Genomic DNA, 9,358 nt, shown 5'->3' on the forward strand with positions numbered 1-9,358 from the left:
GAAGCTGTGCCCTGCGGCTGGTATTCCGATCCTGCTGTGCCCGAATTACTGCCAGCGCTAGACATTCCAATCAACTATTAAATCCACATTTCACTTGGTGGAGGTCAAGCTGAGGTTCCCTGTACCCATCTCGCCCTGGAACTTCGCAGCAGAACGTTAACTACCCCAATGACGGAGCCTACTTCATCGCATCTACCTCCGCCAGTCACCTGCACAGGTGCCCTTCGTCAACGGGACCCCGCTACCTTCAGTGGAAGCAGCGATGACGACGTCGACAATTGGCTGTCCACTTACGAACGGGTCAGCCGTCACAATAACTGGGACGACAACCGTAAGCTCAATAATGTCATCTTTTACTTGAGCGATGTTGCTAATCTGTGGTTTCGAAACCACGAGTCGGACTTTACCACCTGGGCGAATTTCAAGACCAAATTTTCCGATGTCTTTGGCCGCCCCACCGTTCGAAAACTCCGCGCGGAACAGCGTCTTCGATCGCGACTACAGCTGCCCGGTGAAACGTTCAACAGTTATATTGAGGACATTGTTGATTTGTGTCGCCGCGTTGACCCAACCATGACCGAGGCCGTTAAGATACGTCATGTCCTCACAGGAATTGATGACGGCGCTTTCAACATGCTTATCGCCAAAGGCCCCACTACGGTCAAAGAATCTACGACCTCTGTCAAAGCTACGACCAACTCCGCAAGGAGCGTGCTTTGATTCGCCAGCCTCATGCATCACTCGCTGGACTAGCCGCGGAGAGGGAGTCATCTAGCCTATCTGAAGACATTAAGGCTTTTGTACGTCAGGAGGTCGCGCGACAACTGTCCCTGCAGCCATATATATATATATATATATATATATATATATATATATATATATATATATATATATGTATATAGTGAAATGTGCATCCTCCAAACTCTCCAATCTACTGCCTGCGCAATATCAACGCGCAGTACCGTCATCTTTCCCACCATGGAGGTTTGCTTCATGGCAAATTTCGACAACTATACCTGGCATCAAAAGAAAAGCCCACACCCCAGGACCCGCACTTAAATACTTCGCCCTTGAGCACATCTGTGCACGCTACAGTCATCATTGCCACATCTATACTGATGGCTCTGTCACAGCTATTTCTTCATCCATCGGCGTGTGGATACCATCAATGCACACCACAATCTCGGCAACACTCAGTCATCGCACTTCAGCTGTGGCTACTGAGTTAACAGCTCTGAGAGAAGCAATTATATATATTCTACAACAACGCCCTGCAGCATGGGTTATCTTCGGCGATTGTCGCGCTGCACTACAATTGCTTAAATCGTCAAGAATCTGCTGCAGGTTATCCTGCTATCTAGTCCCGCCACTTCGTGCATCAACGCTGGAAGCTCAGAATTTTTTTGTGACCTACGACGACAACGACACCGCTTGGCTGCCAGTGGACAGCTACGTTGACGGCGGTCACATTGACCTGCCTCCCCTGCTCCCAGCGGTGGATTGGTCCGTCATCTGGCAACCATGCACATGCGCGGGAATCGATCACCTTTATAAGCCGCTGTTCCACTGGAATCATTTGGGGCACGCCACCGCATCGCACCTCGTCATGCAGACGCCCTTTTTTCATCTGCTGCAGGTTAGTTACCTGCCCTGTGCAGCGTACTGTCGCTCTAATGGCCCATTCTTGCTGGCGGTGTCGTGCCCCAAAGACGCCATTGACTGTTGTAAAAGGATGCTATGCATTGCTTGTTTCCACTGCATCAACGCCCACCCCACTTGCCTTCTCCTCGTCTTATCCGGTGACGTTGAACTAAATCCAGGCCCTAACAAAGACAATGCACCACCGTCGTTAGAATCGATTGCCGAAGCCATTTCACTTATTGAATCCTCCCAGAGCGCCCTACTTGCCGAGCTTGGCTTGATCCGCTCCGCACAAACAAACATTGAGGACTCTGTGCACCGCCTTTCAGCGCGAGTAGATATTGCCGCGAGACCTTCAAAACAGTATTTGTTGTTTTTTAACAGCCGCCGGCATACAGGCTTATCACTCTGATTCTGGACCGCGTATCAGTTCCGTAATCTTTGTTTGTTATGCTCGATGTCGCGAGTCACACCTTTATCAGTTTTGTTGTAGCGAAAGATGCACCGAGATCTGTCTCGGAGGTTCCGGCCACTTGGGTGTCTTTCCACAATGTTCCAGCCCGTGCTGGTAGCTGTTTGCGACGTTATCTAGATTGTTCTGTGCAGCCTTTAAATTGAGCGTTGACGAGAGTGACGAGCATTCTTTGTTCGGCGATCGACGAGCACGTTTGTTGTTATCGCCGCCGCCGAGTTGCTTAGTTCTTTTGTGGGCGCAAGTCAGCTCAATAAAGAGTTTCTTCCGTGCAATCATCGACCCTTCATTTGTGTCGTCGACCTTGTCACCACTACGTGACAATATACTGGAAAAAATGGCCGAAAAGCACCCAGAGATTGAAGCTGCAGCCACAACAAACGCGGACTTGACCAAACTTTATTCCGATGTTAGAGCGCTGTCAAACAAGTACGATGATGCCGAAAACCGCTTGCGCCGCTCAAACTTGTTGTTCCTTGGACTTCAGGATGATCTCGGCGAAAGTTGGGACCAGTCTGAGGCTCACATTGTTTCTTTCTGTCACGAACACTTAGACATAACAATTTGCTCTCAAGACATCGAACGTGCACATAGACTGGGTCGTTTCCAGTCAGGCAAAAATCGCCCAATCATAGTTAAACTTGCTCACTTTAAAGATAAATCAAGAACTTGTAGCAGGACATAAACTTAAAGAAACCGTTTTTTCTGTCCGTGAGGATTACTCGGCTAAAGTCCGACAAGCTAAGAAAAAGCTTTTCGCTTATAGCCAAAAAACTAACGCCTCATTCAAGATTCGATTCGACAAGTTAGTTATGGGCAAAAAAGTATTCACCTACAACGCCGAAACTGACTCAGTTGCAGAACTACGACCGTTATAGAAGATTATGTCGGCACCGTGTTTTCAATCCCTGCCGCAGGTCAAGCCGTCAAACTATTTGCGTCCAACTTCAACTAATCAGACAATCTCTGCCCTACTAACAAATATAAGAAGCTACATGCCAAAGAAAGAAACAGTTGAAGCCATCCTTGAAGATCATAGCACTGACATCGCTTTATTTACTGAATCTTGGCTAACACCTGATATTCAGGATTCAGAATTATTGCATGGCAGCCAATCTTTTCGCTTCTACAGGCGGGATCGAGTAGATCGCCGGGGAGGCGGCATTCTTGCTCTTATAAAGTACTCTCTATCATCCGCTCTATTAGAGATAAACTGCCACAGCGAAATAATGTGTGTAAAAATTTGTCTTCCCACGTGTGCCAACATAATAATTGCATGTTATCGAGCACCTGATACGGATCATTCTTTTATCACGGACCTTCACTCTGTACTTCTTGACTTGCAATCCAAATTTACTCATGCCAATCTTATACTTTGCGGCGATTTTAACTTCCCCGACATCGACTGGGAGGCCCTGACTGCGTCATCTCGCCAGTCTAAAGATTTCCTGGAACTGGTTCTTAACCTCAATTTGTTCCAAGCAGTTAATCAGCCAACCCGAGGCTCAAATATTCTCGACCTCATCCTTGTTTCTACTCAGGAATTAGTCCAATCCCTTTCATTCTCCAGTGGCCTGAGTGATCACTGTCTCCTTTTCTTTAATCCTACAGTTGAAATCCCAACCCGCCAACCTTCCGTTAAATACATCCGTGATTATGGGAAGGCCGACTTCGTGAGCATAAACTCCGACCTCGAACACTTCCTTACCTCATTTCACTTATCTATATCTACAAGATCCGTAAACGAAAATTGGTGCCTTTTCAAACACAAAATCCTATCGCTCATTGACGCCTTCGTCCCACTTATCTGCATCCGCAGGGATGCCACAAAACCATGGTATTCCAATACATTAAGAAAACTATCACGTAAAAAGAAACGCCTTTTTCGTGATGCAAAGAACTCCGGATCATCTTTTAAATGCGACAAGTACTTTGAGTGCCTTCGCCAATACACTACGTTATTGCGGTCACCCAAAAGAAAATTTTATAGCAATGATCTTCTAGGTATATTGCGAGTTAACCCCAAGAAATTTTGGAATTTGCTGATACCCAAATGTTCAACAGCCTCGGGAAGGAACAGCAGTTTACATTAAGTAGCGAAACACTGGAAGTAGTAGGCGAATATGCCTACTTAGGACAGGTAGTAACCGCAGATCCGGACCATGAAAAGGAAATAACAAGAAGAATAAGATCGGGATGGAGCGCATTTGGCAAGCACTCGCAGATTGACTAGCAGCTTACCGGTATCGCTTAAGAGGAAAGTATACAACAGTTGCATCTTGCCTGTACTCACCTATGGGGCTGAAACTTGGAGGCTAACCAAGAGAGTTCTACTTAAGTTGAGGACAACCCAGAGGGCTATGGAACGAAAAATGGTAGGGGTAACATTAAGAGATAGAAAGCGTGCAGAGTGGGTCAGAGAAATAACTCAAGTTACCGACATTCTAGTGGAAATTAAGAAGAAGAAATGGACATGGGCAGGACATGTAGTGCGCAGAGAGGATAACCGATGGTCGCTGAGGGTAACAAACTGGATTCCAAGGGAAGGAAAGCGTAGCAGGGGGCGGCAGAAAGTTAGGTGGGCGGATGAGATTAAGAAGTTCGCAGGGGTCAAGTGGATGCAGCTAGCACAGAACCGGGTTAAGTGGAGAAATATGGGAGAGGCCTTCGCCCTGCAGTGAGTATAATCAGGCTGATGACGATGATGATGATGATGATGATGATGATGATACCCAATAATAACAGCTCCTACAATATATCCTTAAAGAAACACGATGGCACACATGTCCCGCTTTCTGAGCGTTCTGACGCATTAAATTCATACTTCACCTCTATTTTTACTCTCGAGCCAGCCAAAAACAGCTTTACTTTACCGCCCCGCAATTTCACTTCAATGCCGCCTGTTACCATTTCATCGGAGGGAATATCAAGACTCATTGACAGCCTCAAGCCGTCTACATCTCCCGGGCCTGACGACATTCCTGCTAAGATTCTTAAGGGAACTAAGCATCTCACAAGCCAAATCCTGCAGCTCATATTCGCCCAGTCTCTCAACATCAGTCAAATTCCAGATGACTGGAAATCAAGCAAAGTTGTGCCAGGTTTTAAGACCGGAGACCGTACTGACCCCTCGAATTATCGTCCCATTTCACTGAAATGCATATCATGTAAACTTTTTGAGTAATTCCCATATTGCAAATCACCTCGATCATAACTTTTTCCCCAAGCAGCATGGTTTCAGGGCAGGATTCTCGTGCGAAACACAACTTTTCGAATTTACAACCGATCTTCACCTAAATCTAGATTCTTTACTTCAAACAGACGTCATCTACCTAGATTTCTCAAAAGCATTTGATCGCGTCCCTCACCAGCGTCTCATGTGTAAACTTGAATGCCTATCACTCGACCCTCTAATCTTAACCTGGATCCGCTGCTTTTTAACCAACCGCTCACAGTTCACCGTCATTGGCGGTCATGCATCCGAAACTGCTGATGTTATCTCCGGAGCAGAGGTGGGCAAATGCCCTCATTTTGGCCTTTCCTCCCTCGCCCTCAATTTACAATCGGCAGCCCTCCCTCACCCTCACTTAAAAAAAATTATTCGCCCTCCCTCGCCCTCATCCTCACTTAAAAAATACTGCTGGTCCTCACTCACCCTCAACCTCATGCCCAGCAGTTTGAATAATTTAGTTATTTTTCATTATTTTCGATCTATGACAACGTTACAGCGAGTCAAAGCTAGGCGCAAACTATTCTTATCTGCGTCTGTTTTCGGCAGTGTCAAGCCGCGTTGATCAATTAGCAATGCGAATTTTTCGAAGCTAACAATGCACTTAAATAAATGACGGGGCTGCGTTCATGCTGTAGCGTATCTCTGGCAAGAGCCATCTGGTACTTGTTCCGACAGTTGCTGAGATTAAGATATGCACTGCACATGGAAACCAGAGGCTGTGAAAAGTGCAAAGAACAATCCTTGCAGTGCCCTAAGCATGCCAATCAAAGGCGAAACTTCGAGGAGGAAGGAAAATAACCACTGCCATAGTTTACCGGGCAAACCTGCCCATCGGTTCACACGCCATGTGTTTGAAGGAGATAGAGTGATCAAATACATTTACACAGCGCATGAGGAAGGAGGAGGTTCTAACTTCTAACCAGCCGCAGACGGAAGGCATGAGGCATATACGGCATATTAGACAACAGAACAATGTAATCTAATTCAAGTAACAGAAAAACGCTATCACACAGAAGCGTAAATTTTGAGGTAGTGAGGGGGTCATGACCCTTGATCGCTTCGCAGAGGGGGTTGGGATGGGGGGACATAGCATGCGATCCCGGTGCCGTGCGCGATAATTCCAGACATGTACATGTAGTGTCATTTGGGAAACACCGCGTAAAAATGCGGTTGTTAGGACACGGCGCCGTATCGCATCCCGCTTTCGTCCAAGAACAAACCGAAAACGCAAAGTGAAACAAGTACCTCTGTTGCGCTTCTGATTTTCACGAACGCCGCCTCAGTATTGCGTAAAATCTTTTTTTTTTTTCAATTTCTATTAAAGCTATACGAGAATAGGACCAGACAGCGCCTAACTAGAACAGTACGATGTGCAAAGTGAACAGGCCAGAATTTCATGCATAAGGTTTGATTATGCTTCCTGAATAGTGTGCTTAAATCTAGGATCACTTATGAAAAAAGCAGTGCTTATAGAACGGGAACAGAAGAGCAACACATATGCGCCAACTAGCCGAAATCAGCACTCTGCATTAATTCGCCTAAGTTCACATCTCCATAGCTGATCTGCTTCATTCCGGACAAACCCGCATATGCAAAAGCCGGGAAACGGATTGTCTGCACTGTGAAGGCAAGAGCGGCAAAAAAAATGAAACTCACCCGGAACCTGCATGACGTCCTACACACCTTTCACTTGGACCGCGCATTTCCCAATAATATCCGAGGACACTGTCACAATGGAAACTTATTCGCGCACATAGTACACAGACTTCCTTGAGCATATAGAATTTGCAACAGCGCACCAAAGTGTTGTTTCAACAAGCGTCAACAACTTGAGCGGTCCGATCGAAAGGACACATGCAACACAAACTGAAGGGCTTCCCCAGCCATTCCTGCAGTTCGCTGTTTCTTTTCTTTTCTTTTTTTTTTTTTTTTTTTTGGGGGGGGGGGGGACTGAGCTGAAGGAAGACCCTTTCTTTGGACAGAGAGCGGGAAAGGACCGCGCGGTGGTGGACGCATGTGTATCCTTCCGAGAGCAATGCTGCCACGTCCATCCATGTCTCCACCCGGTGCCTCAGGGAGATCTGATAAGACCAGCCACAGCCGCCTTTTGAGCCCAGCCGTGGACCAGCGTGCGTGGTCTGCCCACCGCTCTGATATTTTTTTTTCTTTTTTTAACAGCTTTCCTAATGACAGCTGCCCTCGCTATGGCAGGAGGGGGGGGGGGGGGGGGGGGAGTCAAGCGCCTGTCGTCGGCGCATTGCCACCGGGTGCAAAGCTAGGCGCACAATGATTGTTTTGTGCGTTATCTGTCGCCCTCCCAAGAGGTCTTCAAACGAAGCGCCGCTAACCAAACCTCTCGGGCATGCAGGCTGAGGTGCACCCCGGCTAACAACGTTCCGGCTTACAGCCTTGTAGAATACTGTAGCCCGCCGAATGGAACATCTTCCCGCGGCCTAGTACGAGCAGTGGCATTCGTTGCTTCGTTCCCACTTCACACTGCTTCGAACCCATTCTCGAACTCGTTCACTGCTTCACACGAGAAGCAATCAACCGCTTGAACAACATGGGAAATCCGCGGAAGAGAGGAGGCCTCTTTCCTTCCACAGAAATGGCTAAGCAAAATCAAGTGCACAAAAATCAGGGCTGCCATAGTTTCAACCTGCCAGCTGGAGATCCTAGGACATACCACGACTACGCGGAATTGGGCTTACTTTTATCTCAGCTGTCTGGTTTATTAATATTGAGTCAGTCTTAGAGTGAATGTGGGGCGCTGAATATGAGAGGTAGTGTTGAGCGTTCGAGAGCAGGTATCACGCAAACCCTCGAAGCCTTCTTCCCTAAAGTCTTCCTTTTCTTCCGACCTGGTAGACGTTTTAACAGTATACGAGACAGGTGCTCTCTGGTGCGACTTTAGCCTTAGCGGCATGTATCTCAGCTGGTCATCTTTATGTTAAGAAAATGTAGGGACACTTATTAAAACGTTCTCATAAAGTCGGAAGCTTTGGTTTTGAGGCAGTGGGTCTTACTCGAGGTCTAAGCGTCCTGGAGGGCTAGAATTTGACGTCACCCTCTCATCGCATAGGTCAAAAGCACTCAGTGCGGACCTCTATAACCAAATGTGAATTGATGTTTTGTAGCTTTCCTGAAATCTAAAACCCTGCTTTACGTCAGTTAAAAATTCCAGTTCAGCGGTTGCCCTATTCTGCAGCATTGAGCCTACATCACTTTTTCGCTTTATATCGTGACGTACCAAGCACAGTAAATCATGCTTTGGATAAGAAGGTGCTGAAAGCCGACATAAACGTGGTCCACCCCTTGAGTGAAGCTGATCTTGGCAAATTAAGTAATGGCAAAATAAGAACACTGGCACGTTGCCGTACGTGCGACTCCTTAAGGCCCCAATATAGTCCGACGTAACGCGCGCGCGCGCGCACGTCGGCCTCCGCGACGTTACGTCGGCGAAAAACCGAGGTCTATAGTCCAACGTCACGGCGTGATGGACGTAGCGAGCGCGATCCGACGCGGCCCAACGTCGCCGACGCGCAAATAGAATCTCGCCTATTTCTCGTCGACCGCGTCAGCCGCGTCGGCCACGCATCCCAGCATTCCTCGCGCGCAGTAAAGATGGCGGCTTGCATGTAGACAGCGACCGCGCGCGCATTTCAGACACTGTTGCGGAAAAGCCGCTAGAAGGCATTCGAGGGCAGCCCTGCGTCTATGATACCAAGCGGATTGACTACAGAGACGTTCAGAGGAAAGAAAAATGCCTGGGATGCAAACTGTCAGTTGGGATGCAAACTGTCAGTAGAGCGGCCGGGCACAGCTGTGAGTTCTTCACTGCGGTGCCTGTGCCATACATGTTTTAATGCATTGCTTTAGGAGGTGTAACGATGGTGTTGTTTCACTTATCTGCAGTACATTCAGTGGAAGAATACCAAAATCTACGGAAGCGGCCTCGCATAGAGTTGCGACCTGTACACGTCGGAGTCGAATGCCGTACTCGATTTGGCCAC

The 9,358-nt window shown here is 47.6% G+C and overlaps 1 pseudogene; it reads left to right on the plus strand.

The window, feature by feature from the left end:
- The first annotated feature begins 2,450 nt into the window (after window positions 1-2,450).
- LOC146207084 (uncharacterized) lies at window positions 2,451-2,991 on the plus strand (annotated as a pseudogene).
- The last annotated feature ends 6,367 nt before the right edge of the window (window positions 2,992-9,358 follow it).

The sequence above is a fragment of the Amblyomma maculatum genome, chromosome 1 (genome assembly GCF_055883805.1).
Source record: "Amblyomma maculatum isolate TAMU_Amacu chromosome 1, ASM5588380v1, whole genome shotgun sequence".
In the NCBI taxonomy this organism is placed as follows: domain Eukaryota; kingdom Metazoa; phylum Arthropoda; class Arachnida; order Ixodida; family Ixodidae; genus Amblyomma; species Amblyomma maculatum.